Source organism: Sturnus vulgaris, chromosome 7 (assembly GCF_052056855.1).
Source record: "Sturnus vulgaris isolate bStuVul1 chromosome 7, bStuVul1.hap1, whole genome shotgun sequence".
Lineage (NCBI taxonomy): Eukaryota > Metazoa > Chordata > Aves > Passeriformes > Sturnidae > Sturnus > Sturnus vulgaris.
In genome coordinates this window covers 23882194-23897905 of record NC_142249.1, presented here as the reverse complement: position 1 = coordinate 23897905, position 15712 = coordinate 23882194, and the positions used below count along the sequence as shown (strand labels likewise).

General features: G+C 36.1%; 1 protein-coding gene across 3 annotated transcripts in view; it reads right to left on the bottom strand.

The window, feature by feature from the left end:
* Positions 1-15712, bottom strand: part of FIGN (fidgetin, microtubule severing factor) — a 102302-nt gene that overhangs the window by 55207 nt on the left and 31383 nt on the right. The window contains exon 3 of one of the 3 annotated variants that reach the window (XR_015804887.1): positions 12389-12692. The exons of the other annotated variants lie outside the window; for them this stretch is intronic. The gene's annotated coding sequence lies outside the window, so the exon portion shown is untranslated. Of the gene's footprint in view, positions 1-12388; positions 12693-15712 lie in introns of those variants that run through there. 3 annotated transcript variants of the gene reach the window in all.

Genomic DNA, 15712 nt, shown 5'->3' with positions numbered 1-15712 from the left:
CTTTCATCTCATCAGCTTCACAGCACTACCTCTGAGGATTGTCAACTTGGAGCTTTTACACCAGACAGATGTACCCGCAGAAAGAAATCGAAAACCAAAGTAACTTTCTGTAACAATTAGTATCCTGTGCAACTTCAGTGATGTCAACAGAATCAAGAGCGAGGTAAATCAGCGTGCGTTGTTGGCAGCTTTCCCTTTTCTGCCAATTAGAACAATTAGACTCTAAATTTCACATTGAGCTAAAGGAAATTAGCAGTGTTGTCTTGGTCAAACGTTAAAGTAAATAGCACGTGCAGCATTAATCATACTTGCACTTTTTCCTGGTATTAATATCACATTCCCATTGGCTCATTTTCCCATGCTTACTACAGTGAATGTATTTTGATGAGTGATCTGCTTTGTCTGGGCCAAAGGAGAGAGTTGGATTTCAGCTGCTAAAGCAGCAGGCTGCCAAAAAAGTTGGACTCACCTTCCCTAGAGAAGATTTCAAGTGCTTCTGGGAGGCACGTGGGTACAGAGGAGTAGAGCAGGTGGAGGAAACAGTAAGAAGACAACTGGTTTCAGACATTCTCCTCCGAGTGATAGGGAGAAGAGAGCAGGGTGCAGAGGTACGTAAAAGGTATACTGGGGCTTCTAAGGAAAAAAACACGTCTGAATTCTTTGTTTATTCTTAAATGGCTCATAGGAAGTACTTCTTACAAAGTATTATAGCCACGACAAGACTCTTGCAAGGAAAGACTTTCTTGATGGGGAGACAGGCTGTGCTTTAATAATGGTACTCTAATTTCTAACTACAGCCACTATGTTTTAAACAAGCACAGACTGCGAGATTTTTCATGCTATTTAATGCTAGCTGAAGGTGACACAATAGGTGAAATTCAATTAAAATTGTAAGCAATATATTTTGATGTGTAATAATTTCCCCCTAAAATAGATTGAGAGAGATGCTTTGTCAATACTGTAGATGTGCAGGCAATACTGTCAAAAATCTGGTCAGTCCACTCCTAGCTCTGCCAACCTCTTTGAGGCCAGTTCAGACTAAATCCAGGTGTTGCCAGCAAAAATGTCTTTCTGTGCTGCATGGGATTCATGAGAAGTGGAAAGCCAGAAACACAATGGCAGCAAATGGGAAAGGAAGCAGCTCTAAGCAGCCACAGACTGAGAGCCATTGTTTAAAGAGGAGTTAAACTCAGAGTCCACTGAAGTCAATAGGAATTTTGCTACCAACATAGACAAGACTTTGATTGTCTCTAAAATTCTGTCAAATAAGCAAAGCCAGTTGACTTCAAAGAGCTTCATCATTATGCTTCAGATGCAATAATCCTAGGTGGGGCTTGAAATCATTTTAGATTACAATTTCAAGTGGAAGTCCTGTCAACTTTTTTTTCCTATTTAAGGGTAGGTTTCCGTATAAAAAGTATTCTCTTCCATTAGAACATTGCATGAAAACCCATATTTCCAACACACTATAGTAAGTTTTTTACAGCTCAATAGGTTACAGGAATTAAACAGCCCACATCCTTGCAGTGACTTACACATACCATGGATAAGGACATGTAATAGACTGAAGCAGAAAGGAGTCAAGGAGTAAGAAAACTAGGAAATGCAAATTTTTTTACCTTGTCTTACTACCAGCAGATTGTTTTCAGAGGAGCCACAAGGTACACAAATACAACACGAAGTATAAATACTAATTGTTCTTATATTTTTTCTGTACACAACATGCCTGAGGTAACTATTTAAGCAAACATTAACAAGGGATCTTAAATAAAATGGTATCTTGTATTTTTGGTCTTCTGCATGAACTTCTTATACAGTGGACCAGTCACAAAAAGGCACATCGCATAAAATAGGAAGGATTAACTTTCTGTTCAGATACTTGCAACAGCCTATCTCAAAAACAAAAATAACACCCAAAGTCTATCTGAAGATAGCATATTTCTGAAGAAAAGCATATTTCTGTCTTTAAAGGAAGCACTACTATAAGTCCCCTACCAAACTACATAAGTTGTCAGTAAAGCCAGTGCAATAGCAGCGTGTCAAATCTAAGGACCCTGGCTGCAGAGCCACCAGTCCAGTCCATATGAACACTACTGCATGCACACGTTGATCCAGGGCATTGTGCACCAGACTGGTCATCCAAAGGACAGTCTCACCAGTCTTCCATTTTTAAGTTAAAAAGTTAACTAAATCTATATTGCACAAAAAAGTCCTTTGTAGCACATTTTTTTCCCTAAGTTCAATAAGAAAAGTATTGTATCAAGTGGCAGTAGCTAGGTAGTCTTTATTGGGCTCATAAAAGATTATGATTTTGCCCTATTCTCTATATAAGTGAATTTCTTAAAATATCATTTTTAAAACTGCACTTCTTCTTCTCATGATAGTGTTTCTTTAATATATTAACTTTCCCACTTCCCGTACTTTGATGGTTCGGCAATTTTCTAGTTCATTTTAAATCATTTTTTGACAAAACAATACTAACAGTTCAGTAAGTGTCCCACTGCATTTTGCAATTTACGTTTCTTTTTGAAATACCCTCTTACTGAATAGCTTTAGCAACTAATAAAATTCTTCAATTTCAAAGCCAAAAGAATCCCATTAAGCACTAAATTCCTGAGGAAGGGGAAAGGACCAGTGATACTGACTGTTGATGGTAGATTTTGGTTTTAACACTAGGAAAGCTTTTTTTAAAACCAGTAATACATTGCAATTAACAGGTTTCATGCATAACAGACTGTATGGATTTTTGTACATTTGGTGCTTTGATATACAGATGTGTACACATACTTGTAGATATGCACATACAGGTGTGTAAATATATAACTGTGGATATATATATATAAGTACATAGTGGCACATATACATGCATATCAGCCACTGCTGTTAATTTTCTCTGTCTGGCTAAACAAAAATGAACAAAAAAATATAGTGGAAAGTCACCACTATGAAATTAAATATATTTTTATGTGATTGATAAGATGCAATAACTAAGCTGAGTAGAACTCTGGTGAAGGCACATCACTGTTAACAGACAAAATTTATATTAACAAGGGTTAAGTCAACCACTAACAGGATCACACCCAGTTTGTGATTTATGATAACTTTGTATCAGTAACAGTATGATAACTAACTTTTATAAATTATGAACACCTATTGCGTACTCACTTAGCAAAAAAATACATATCCTTACAAAGAACACTTGTCTAAAACTAGGGACATAAGCAGAGCTGCAGATCCAATTTTTTCAAAAATTCACCCCATTTAACTCCTAATATCTGTCCATCCATTGGAGACAACCTTTCCCACCTGAGATGGCAGCAATTTCAGTCTGCTTCAGTACAAAGCAGAATACCTTAGGTTAATATTTTCTTTAGTTTGGCTGTGGTACTTTTCTTCAACTTCCATTTGAGAGAAAAATCTAATGGTTGAGGACTGCACCTTCCACAAGACATAACTGGACTTTTGCAAGAAACAAGTCTTTTTCAAATAATATGTTTTGATTCTAGCATGGATAAAGAATGCTTAAACTCTCTCTAGCCTTAACATTAAATAGTAAATACATCCTCTTTACAGTCCCTATGGTATTATTTTCTTTAAACATGGACTAATTTTCTTATTAAATACTTGTGTTAAAGAGCAAGGTCAGCTTCAGAATTCCTAGAAAAAGGCTCTAGAACAAGTCACCTAAAGAATGACACCAAGAGAAGAGCATGATAGAAATCAGATTTGAGAGAGGGAAGTAGGTACATTTAAATTTGCTTCAGTCTCTTCCATTGGTAGTGTTTTGGTGAGTGAAAATAACAGCTACAGAGTATTTGTTATTTCACTACCATTTATAAGATGCTTTGGTTGTATGAACTACAGAAATATATGAATTGGTATTTTTATAAACAATACATATGACAGAGTCTTAAGTTTAATTTATTTCATGTTTGTCCCTTTACTCTAATCTCCATTATGCCAAAGACAACTATATTAATAATTTCAGTTTGCTTATTGTTCTGGTAAACCATAGCATTACAGAAGGGGTAAGTCTGTAGAGAGCCAGAGTAAGGTACCACAATATTTATGTTACTTATGGTAACATAAATACTGTCATCATTCTTATTTCTTCTAGACAGGAAAAAAAACCTGGCCACTGAAAAGCAAAGATGTTTCCAATTTCTCTCATCATTTGAAGCAATCAATGTAAAAGAGAAAAAATTTGAGAACTAATATAAATCCTATGAAGAGTCTGCCTTAGTGGCACTCATTTTAGAACTGTCTGCCTTTGCACTTGGATTTATAAATGCTAATTATCAAGGTCATCACAGATTTGTGTGATATTTTAGGTTTTCTCTCTGCTTTTCTATTAACCTGAGAAATAGAAGTGTTCTTTCTAAAATTACTATTCTAAAATTCTAGAATATTTTAGAACTATACTAAAGCTGCCTAGACACCCTTTTCAACAATTTCCCCTTTCTTAATTTTCAGAAGTTATAAGAATCAACTGCTGTAGCTACTGCATTGACAGATCAAGATGCTGTTCCCCACAACTAATATGTCCCTCCATTGCAACATTTACTTTCCAAAGTACTAGTATCTTCTTTGGAAAACACCCACATTTGTTTTCCTATTCATTACGTTATTAGCAAAAAAAGATGGAGTAATTCTGCAAAAAATATCCCTGAAGTAACTTTAATATAACTATTAAATCTTGCTTCAACCTAAACCTGAGCATTCTTCATGCCCACATTTTACCAGATAATTCTGACTTGAGGTCTCTAGAATCCGTGACAGGTGGATCATCTAACTAAAGCAAATACATTTGATAAAGCTAAGCCAGCAAAATTACTTTTGCTGCTGTTGCAGTGGGCTACCATTAAGGAAAGAGAAACTAATGAAAACTTTCCCACACATGCCAGGATTGTCACTGACAAAATGATAATTGGCTTACAAGAGGTGATAAGACTACAGACAAATGGTAATATCATGGCATTCACCTTTGTGCTGTCTGCCCTTGTGTCTTTTCTATGTCCCTCCAAACAGGTTATCTGCAGAAGTCATGAGGACGTCTCATTTTGGAGAAAGATACAGAATAAAGTGGAGATCTCATGTGCATGTCAAGTGATTAAGTTTCACTGCGTACACTGTCACACAGTGAGTGGAAGATAAGTAAAACACCCCTCCAAAAATAAATAGAGCAAATATGGTGCCCAACCAACTCTGACCTCCCAAAGTAACAAATAAGCAAGTGAAATTCTACATCTGCAGGACAAAGGTGCCAGTAAAACAGAAAGATAGCCAGGTGCTTTAGATTTCAACTATCTCTGAGCACAGGATACACATATCAGCTTTTAATAAATTCAGCTGGAAATTATTCCAGCATTTGAAGAATGCTGTTCTCTACATGTGTACATGTGTGATACAGCAAAACACGTGGCAGCTGTTTCAATTGAAACCATGGAGAAGTGGATTTAGAATTTTATTGGATTGAAAAAGACAACCAGGGCAGTTTAGTGGATACTATTGAAGGCAAAAATAGTCTGATGGAAAGGATAGTCACCTACAGAAGCCAATAGACTTTTAACATTAGAAAGAATCCAAAATAATACTACAAATGTTACAAGCAGCATAGACCAGTATAGAAATTGCAAGCTGATATTTAACAAAAATATACCTGCTTTGACAACTATCATGTGGAAATACACAGGTTAACACTCAGGGAGAAAAGGCATGATTTTGCAGACAATCATCAAAAACCCGCAGAGCATGTATGGTAGAAACAAAGAAATAAATTATATCAGTATCACTAGCAAAGAAAAATTATTCAAAGAAGTAGTAAACACCTTCATAAAATAATTTTTTTGGCACTGTCTTCAGTAGACAACTTTGATGATATAAAAGATTCAAAGATTTTTATTTAGGTAATAATATTTTGAGCAGGAGTGGAGGGAAAAGCAAGAGAGCATGGCCAGAAAATTCTGAGCAAGAACCTGTACTTTCAAAGGCTAAAGCTAAGCAAACACGTTACATTCTAGAGAGCAGAAACAACAAATCTAGGCAAGAAGTTAACTGGAGGAGCTGATTTCATGGTGAGGCTGTCACTGACCAGCTCTACCAGACACACAATGGGTATTTTGATGCTATGGAATGAGCTCTGGAACAAGGAACACATGTAAAGAGCTGGTGAGTCACAGCCGAGCAAACTGTTTCTAACGAAAATCTTTGACAATGCAACCAGTGTTATATCTCTTTACTAGCATCTGTATCAGAAACTCTTCATATTTTCTATGGGGGTGTAAGTGATAGTATTGCTGGCCTGATGACCCTATAATGGTATTATCTAAACATAGAAGTAATAGAGCTGAAAATTACCCACTGAATAAGTCTTTACAACTTTTCAGTATTGAAAGGGATCCAGAATTGACTAAAATGGGTCTTAAGGTGTCTCTGTCTTTTACTAAAAATGCTCAGCAAACTTTCCTTCCTTCTCAGGTAGATATTTGCTATTTTCTTTTTTCCCTTCAAGCAGTGGAAGATCTGCAAGCTAAGGTCAAAGTTCAAAAAGCTTCAGCAGTTGTAGCCACTCTCTAGAATACTGGACAAAATTTAATTGCTAAAGCTTTTGTTCAGAATGAAACAAACTTAGAGGAGTGCCTACTCCCCACATCTCCAAGGAGTCAATGTTCAGTGCAGCATTGGGTATTTCAGGATGTACATTTATTATATGTGAAAACTATTCAGGGGCTGAAAAAATATCTCAGATAAGAGCTGGCAATACCCTGAACTGGCCTGAAATGAAAGGCCAGAATTGGAATCTTCAGCGTTATCCCATATGCCAAAAACTACAATGAATAAGTCAACACAGGCAGTATAAAATACCGACCCTGCCGCTCTAAGTAGGATAGATTTGTTTATGTTGCTTGAAAAAAAAAACCATGCTTCTTTTAGATTAATATTCTCATTCTGCTGAGGCAGCATCTCCTAATAAAATGACATCTAAGTTTGTGATGGTGTATATGCAGTATTTTTACTAGATACAGCACTGCTGACAGTAATATCCAATAAAGGACAACTCATTAAGCAAAACTGTAAGTTCTAAGTAATCAAGCAATTTAAAAGTTTTATTCTCAAGACTAATGGATTTAATGACAACAATAATGCAGATACTGAAAAGGGTACCTAGCTGGATTCCAAACCATGTTATAACACAGCAGTATCACTACTTTCTTTAATCAATGCAGATAACTGGTGGCAATTTTTAAAGTGCTACCAGAACACACATATAGAACAAAATTAATAGGTAACAATAATTAACAACATTATTATAATTTATTTAATGGGAAGTTAATATTATAATTTATTTAATGGGGGGTTCCTTCTCATTGCCACTATATAAAATGGTGTCTGTGTGTTCACAGTGGGAAACATTAGTTGCAAGCCTTAAAGAATGCAAGTGAAAATCCTGGAATTACTGGTTACTGTAACACGGGAGGAATAGGGCACTTCATTTCTGTTTGAAAAAGGATAAGAAGCATCAAATTTACCTCTTTGATTAATGAGGCCTAGGGCAAATAACAATGATGCACTATTTAGACAACTGAACTTCAAAACACAGTGCAGTAAAAGAAAATGGGCTTTCTGGCTTTGCTTTATACTGGATTCAATTTCTCAAGTCTAAGTAACAGCACAAATCATCTCAAACTCCTAACTGGATTAAGTAATAGAATTCACTATCAGGTTGGTTGTCTATTACTTGAAATTGTGTTGAATGCAAACTTGTTTATTTATATTATTTGCAATTTATATATATTTACATTTTATTTATTTATATTTTGTTACAAAACCTTGGAAAGAAATGGCATTCTGGACCAAATGTCCAAGTTTCTAAACTAAAGAACCAGCACTATAAAAGCTCTTCTACTTGACGAACGAACTGTCAGATAAGGTGCAATTTTTGAAAGCAACTGATCAGTGATAAACTAATTTTCCAGACTGCTGTGCACTCTTCATCCATAGTCAAGGATGTGGCTTTGGACTCTGTCTTCTGTCAGAGGAACAACACTCCTAAAATTATAATTTACACTCATTCAGAATTGAAATGCAGAGTTTATTACTCAAGAGCCTGGCAGCTGAACAGCAATATGCGGCTCTACCCTGTGAACAGTATGTACTGTAGGCAGAATTGTTAGAATGGAGGAAGACTAAAGATAAAGCCAAGACTCCTGGTGAGATCTATCAGATGCTTATTAGCACAAGAGATTTCAAAAACTACATGACAGAAGGGATAAAACAGCTGAAAATAATCTCATATAGTGTACAGTCAAGGAGGAGACACAGCTATGCCAGTGCTATGTGTGAATATAAGCTAAACATTTGTAAAAGCAGTTCAGCAGAACAACTGATGTAAAAAGAAGACAAAAGTACTGACCTACTTCACAGCTCCTCGTGTTCCGACTACCTCATACAAGCTTTAAGGCTAACAGTTCATCTTCATCCTCATTCATTCAAAATCATCATCCAACTTTCCCTTTCTCTTCATCTGCCAAGAAACCTGCAAGGCGATTATTAATGTAATGCAATGTGGAAAAGCAGTTGAATGAAACAGTGTCACTGCATTCCAAGTATGGTGGAAATTTCTTCCAAGAATCTCTATCAAGTCACCTTTGATATTTATAGTAGATTTGCAGCTCCATCCCCCCAGTTAACAAACTTCTGTGCATATCTACAGAAGAAGAAAGCAAGCAAAAAAAAAGCGCCTTTGCCTCAGGATAAAAGAAAAGCTATTTCAGTTATGGTTGGTCTAGGGTTCTCTGACAGTGTCTGGTGTGATAGGAAACTTGCTGAAGACCAAATTCCCAGCAAGATACACAGGGAGAGCGACCTTTGAGCGTAACTATAGTTTTGTTAGGATGTTAATTAAAATCCATATTGATCCACAGAGGAAAGCATACTATAGGAAATTTGGATATACTATGTCTAGTGCTGGAAAGTCATTCATAAGAGTACTCAGGCTCCATGCAAAACACAGTGGTATCAATGACACACTAAAGGGCCCAAAAATGAAATAAATTTCATGATCATGACAGTACTATGGTAACTTGAAAGACAAGGTGAGGAAGTATGATTCTATTCTAACTCAATGGCATGAAGCAGAAAGTACATAAAAAATGGGACACGTACTATTTGTTTATAAAGACTTTAGGGGAGAAGTGACTTAAGCAAAATCCTTTAATGGAATAAAAGCAATATGCCAACAACTTCATCTAGAACCTCTTGCACAAAATTGTCAGAATCAGATATATTTGCCCTGTCTTGTTGTTTCTTTTTATATAATATATCACCACAAATATTGACATATTTAAATTATACACTATGAACTATTTTAATCTCTTTTGGAGATTAAACAATAAGTACCTTTTCAAAAACAAAACACTACCCACCCAATATTCAAACGAGAAGATAGCAAATTTCCGTCACAGGGATTCAGACTTTCAAGTGAATGTAAAGATATTTCTCAGTTTAACTACTTATAATTGAACTATATATATAATGCACAGAATTTACATTATTTGTCCTTCTTTGAACAGCTGGAAAAGACAGACGGTTTCAGAGTAATTTTGTTAGAGGACACTCTTATATAACCATGACTACATACAGTAAAGAATCAAAACATATGGTAGAAACTGCAAGGTCCAAATTGTTAATCCAACAAATAGATGGCCAAGAAATGCAGCATGTATTTACAGTGTTGATTAAGGCAAGAGAATTGAGAACATCCTAAAACACATGGAGCCCAACAATGCAATATACCCAACCAATATTTATTGCTGCCTCTCTAGAAGCAATTTCCATTTTGATGTGTTCTTTCACACATGATGTTCCGAAACAGTTAAGTAACATGAAAAATACAGGTTCAAGACTATATCTGTCACAGATGAAAATACAGCATTTATGCAGCATTACATAATAAAGCCACTGGTTTATGGACCCAAGGTCCTCTCAGGATTGCCACAAATCTACATATTGTCATACATGAGAGATTTTTACATTTGCTTATGCGAATTAAAAAGAATCCACATTAATAACCAAAACAAAGCCTGCAGAGTTATTGAGTCTAAAGGACTGAGGAAATTTAACAGTGACATTTGGTTGTGGCAAAGGTCACCTATTAGTTCACAAAAATCTGCCTGGAAAGTCACCTATCTTAGCCAATGTTTTATAGAGAAACAAAGGACAGTGTTAAAACCATCTGATTCCTGGGGTGGGGGTAATACTGAGGGTAGATCTGCATTTGTTCTGAACTTAAAAGACAGCAGAATTGTGAGGAGGGAGAAAAACGGTGGAAGTTTTTTACACACTTATTTTAGAAACTAGGAATGAATTAACTCCATCAAACTGTTCACCTAGCCAGTATATCTAGCTAAATTTCTACTATGCAAATATAAGCGAAATCATTAACACTGATTTTTGCCAAATAAAATATAAATGTTGTGAAGATTATCAATGCTAAGCATGGAGCTCCATAAATTTATGGAACCCAAAAAATTTAGGGAAGAAATCATATGCCATGCTATCTGCAGCAACAAATGACAGGACTGATGATCCTAGAGGTCTCTTCCATTCTTTTTTTCCCAAACTACTACATATAAATTAAATACCAATTTTCACTAGTAGCTTAATCAAATTTTGGACATGTGTATTTAGAGTTGAAACATTAATGCATCCTCTCACTACATGATCTGGACTATAAGATGATTATTTCTGCTCAAGTCCTGCACGCCACCATAGTTATCCCTCTCTCTAATGCTTTAATCTAATGGCACAATTAGTCCAGTTAAGGATTAGACATTACATCCAGAATTTTACAAGAGTTCTCCTACCCCTAAATATCAGAGAATGCAAAAAATACATCACCTTCGCATGTCTTGGCAGGTAAGCATTAAGTATTTTCTACCACATGTAAAAATTAGCATGCAGAGAAACTGTGACAAAAAGCTGTATTTAATCCAACATTTTGATAATACATATAAATAAATTTGTAGATGTACAATATAAAAAAAGTATAAATATACACATAGTTATTCACATCTGTATATATTGCCACGTGATTCTGGAATAGCACATTTGACAAATACACGAAATAAAAAAAGGAGGCAAATACTCCATAATTTACTAGTAGCAGGCACTTTCTTAGAACGTTTTATCAGGTCCTGATTTAACCTACCTGACATCCCTATAGAGCTGGAAAGTATAGACTACTTTTTCAGGCATTGAAAGTGAAGTAAACAAAAAAAAAAAAATTACAAAAAGGCACCAAAGCCCAGGTCTTCCAGTTTTTAAGAGCGAACTCTAATCCACTAAAAAGCTACAGGTCTTATTTTTGGATATTATCTTCAGTTTTGGACTACTTTTTCATGGAAATCTCAATCCTCCCATCCCATGAGGAAAACAATATATTCAATCTAAGGAAACCACCTGTGCCTTTTAATGGCCTTGCCTGACAAAGAATAGGTCTTGTAAAAGATGAAATGGAAAATGGAAATGGAAAACCATTCAACATTTGAGAAAGGTGACTAAATTCACTAGCCTAGTGTCAATTTTTACTTCCTAGGTTTGTTTTTTGAGGGTTTTTTTTTTAAAGGCCATTCATGAAATATTGGAGATGCCCGTCTTACATTAATGTTGTGTCCTCTGACATCCACTCAGTGAAAGATAAAAAGATGGCATTAAGTTTTAGCAGTGAAGTGAAATGTTGCATGGTGCAAGGTGACCCAGTCTCATTTAACAGATTACCAAAATATAATCAAATAAAACTATGATCTTTACACTGGCAAAAACAGTGCAGCAAGAGGACAAATGTGATTTTAAAAACTTAAAAGACCAATTGAAATGAATCATGTATATTTTTACAATGTAAGTGAGTCCTCTGCAGCTATCCAGACCTTGTAAGAACATCCATATTGAGGGCAAATTTTAGTACGGGCAGGTTCAGCTTTCCCTATAATTTTTTCCTGACACTATATCTAACTCAAAGGAAATATCTCAAACTCAATTAAGCTGTTTGATTACACTAAAAATAGTCCTTGCTCTTCATCTTATTCTCAGTATCTGCTGACAGATAACTCATAGTTCACAGGGAATGTATTGTCTAACTGCATTAATCCACAGCTGGGGGAAAAAAAAGGGAAAAGAAAATTCATACCAGTCTGATGATGTGTGTACAATTCAATTATATCACAATAAACTGCTGAGGCTTAAGATTACCAATAGAAAACTGTAGGAAGCACAGATTTTGTGAAACAGATCTAGACTTAATTGATAAGAGTTCTTCTCACACAGATTGTTTTTGATTGCTACCATGATTTCCATACAGCTTTCTCTAATGTGTTTTCTGATAGCTACTGACAAACTTGAGATATTTTCATGATGGACTTCAGCTGTAATCCACTATGGCAATTCCTCCTTTTCTAAACCCTCACATTTAGTCCTTCAAATCCATTCACTAAGAACTGCCTCACCTGCCACTCAGATTGCAATGCCTCCCAGACCTTCATCAGCTCACCTCATCTATCCACTGTCACACAAACTTGGGCTCGATTTGTTGAAATGGAGGAAACTTCTCCTAGGGTCGAATGATGTGATTTGGGGCTGAAATTAAGTGAAGCTTGCAGGTTTGGATAGAGTGTTAGGTGAAATTCTGTCAAATCCTGAAAAATAAACCAAAACAAAACTATGAATTCATGCCTGCATTTTGCAGGGAACAACTCCTGGCAAAATAATTTTGAAGAGTTTTAAATTAATCACAGGAAACCTTAAAATATAAACATGATTTATTAGATAAAATTTTCTATTATTAATTTTTTAAACTTTTAGATTAATTTTTGTAATTAATTTTCAATATCCTTTTGCAAAGAAGATAAGGCAGAAGATAAGAGTTAGTGAGTGACTGAAGCTGCAGAGTTAAAACACCCACGAACATCCACACTTTCAAAAATGCACTATTAATACATTGGGAGATCACTGCCCAGATTCATGCCACTAAACACAGGGCTTAAGAGCCTGAAAAAAATATTCAAACATGTGAAAGTAAAAAAATCCTTCTGTATAACAAAACAGTAATAAAAGTCTCTTACCAATTATTCTACTGTGTTTTCAAAATAGGAACAGTGTCTCTTATGGCCTAATTTTATCATTTCCTTTGCCCCATGTTAAAACGCCAGTGTAATTATCCTTTATAAAGGTTGACTGAGGTCCTTGTGCAAATCTGCTCAGGGTGATAATTTAGCTGGCTTTTTATTTGTGGAATTTAGGCAAGAATGTTTCAAGCTCTTTGTCAAAATAACTGCTTGATCTGCTTTAGTATTTTTTTAATTGTTAAAAAAATAGCATTTTCTAATAAAGCGAGCGAGAGGAAGGTTAAACATGCCAATTACCAACTTACAAGAAGAGTGAAACATAAAAGTTGTGCAAAGGGATTCCTAATTTTGATGTACTTGGAGTCAATTCTTAATATGTAATGATACCTGGAAATGTAAGTACAGTAGCATATTAGGGAATATTTTTCGATGTTTCCACAATGCATTCAGGTGTTACTGAAAGCTTTTTAGTAATTAGTAATTAATAAATTAATTACTTCACATTCTAATGACTGTCAAAGTGCCAGACTTCAGCTGACACAAAAACTATCATTTTAAGGAGAGATTTCAAGTAACTTGACCAAAAGGAAGATTTGCAGTGCTGAAAACTTAACTGCTTTTTCCTAATTAAATGACCTGGCGTAACAAGTAAAAAAAAAATCCTAAGAAACCCCAAAAATCAAACCCAAAACAAAACACCAAAACTTCCCCCAGCCAACCAACACCTCTCCAAGTACTCTACACCAGAGATGTTGAAAGGGAATTATTAACATGGCTACACTCCATCAAGGGGGAAAATCTCACTTTCAAAAGGCTGAAGCTTCTTTATCTACATATTTAAACCCCATCGAAACATGGTTTTCCTCCACGAGGCTTTTATTGTATAAGGAACACAAAAGATTGCTCCTAAAAAGCCGTCCTGCAAATGACGAAAAGCAACTGAAATGATACAAGAGCAACTTAAACTTGTGATGTATTTTTCCAGTCAAACATTTGCTCTAGTTCTCTCTCCAAAAGCGACAGACTTAGCAGAGGTCCCACTCTGACAAACACAACTGTGCTTGCTGCCTCTGTCTCTCGACATCAGCCACAACCACCACCATGAGACAGGAAAAGGCCCAGAGCAGTGAGAGAGCGAGGACAGTGCAAAGGGGACCCTCAAAAGATGCAGACAGCCACAGTGTACCACAAACACTCTCCCTGTCAAGCACCCCATGAGCAGGACCACGAGATCTCTCAGACAAAGGACGACCATAGCAAAACTCTTGCCTGCATCCCTCAGCCCTTCCCAGTGGTCACAAAATATTGCCAGGATACAGCAGATGTCTCTCTTTCCATCATACCAGTTGTACTTTTGAGCCTTTCAAAAAAAAACTCTAACCAAACAAAAAAAAAATCACCACACTTTTTTCTTTCCCCTTAAAGCCTACAATTCTCTTCTCTCTGCCTTCAATATAGTATTTTCTTCCAGCAGAACATTTTTTGAGGTACCATAAGTAAGACTCTTTCCACTGAGTGATTCCATGAAGACTGTGTCTTGGAAGGTTCTACTTTACTATTTTTTTCCTTTTAAAAACTTTCTAATTGAGTACTCACAGCAGTATATGCATTCCTATGAAAAAGTCTACATAAATTTATGGGAAATTACAATTTTAAGACATCTCCAATCTATGAAATTTGACAGTGTAAAAATATTACTTCTCTAGAAGTTGACAGTGATTAAAAAAAACTACAGAAGGATTATCACTGCCTATTAAATGTGATAGCTTGAACCATTTCTATGGAATCCTTTCTTATTTTATTCCTATTAGATCCATTAGCATATTTCCAGCTAATAGCTAACATTTGTCCCCTGAATTAAAAAGAGGCTCCCCCTAAACCTGCTTCAATGGCTAGATATTATGGCAATCAGTTAAAACTTTCCTATTTCTCATCCAATGGCTTTACACACTGCAGTTTCATCTCTTTGCAAATGAAACACCCAGCTGAGCACTGCAGCCTGTCCTGCAGAGCCTGTGGCACCCTGCACCCTGTTCCTGTCTCAAAGTCTGCAGCTCCTGCAGAGCTCCACACTTGGGGCATTTCACACTCTGCCATCCAGTACTGACTCATGCCAAGAAACAGGCAGGTCTTCAATCTAAGCTTGCATGGCTCTGGTTACAGTCATGTTTGTAACTGTACATTTTTATTTCAGACATATCTTCCTACCTCACTGAGCTCCTCCACATCCGTGCTTAATGCACCCACTGTTAGGTACCTGCAATGGCCAATGGGCCTCAACTGCCCAATGCTTCAGTGAGCAGCCTACCAGGGCTGCTTTGTGGCAGCTGCAGTGCTATGCAAGAACTCACATAACTTATTTATCTCCCTCTAGGACAATAAATTAGTTTGGGGTTCTACTATTATTTTGTATTCTTTTAATGGAAAGCAAAATATTTTTCCACACAAACGACTATGCTGCAGTACTGTGTGGTCACTAATTTGTAAACCCTTATTTAGCATCAGCCATTCCATCATAAGATCATGCAAAGGCCTTCCTTGCTCCACAGTGACAGTGTTCTCTGTTAATGAGAAGGACACCAGCTTGGTAC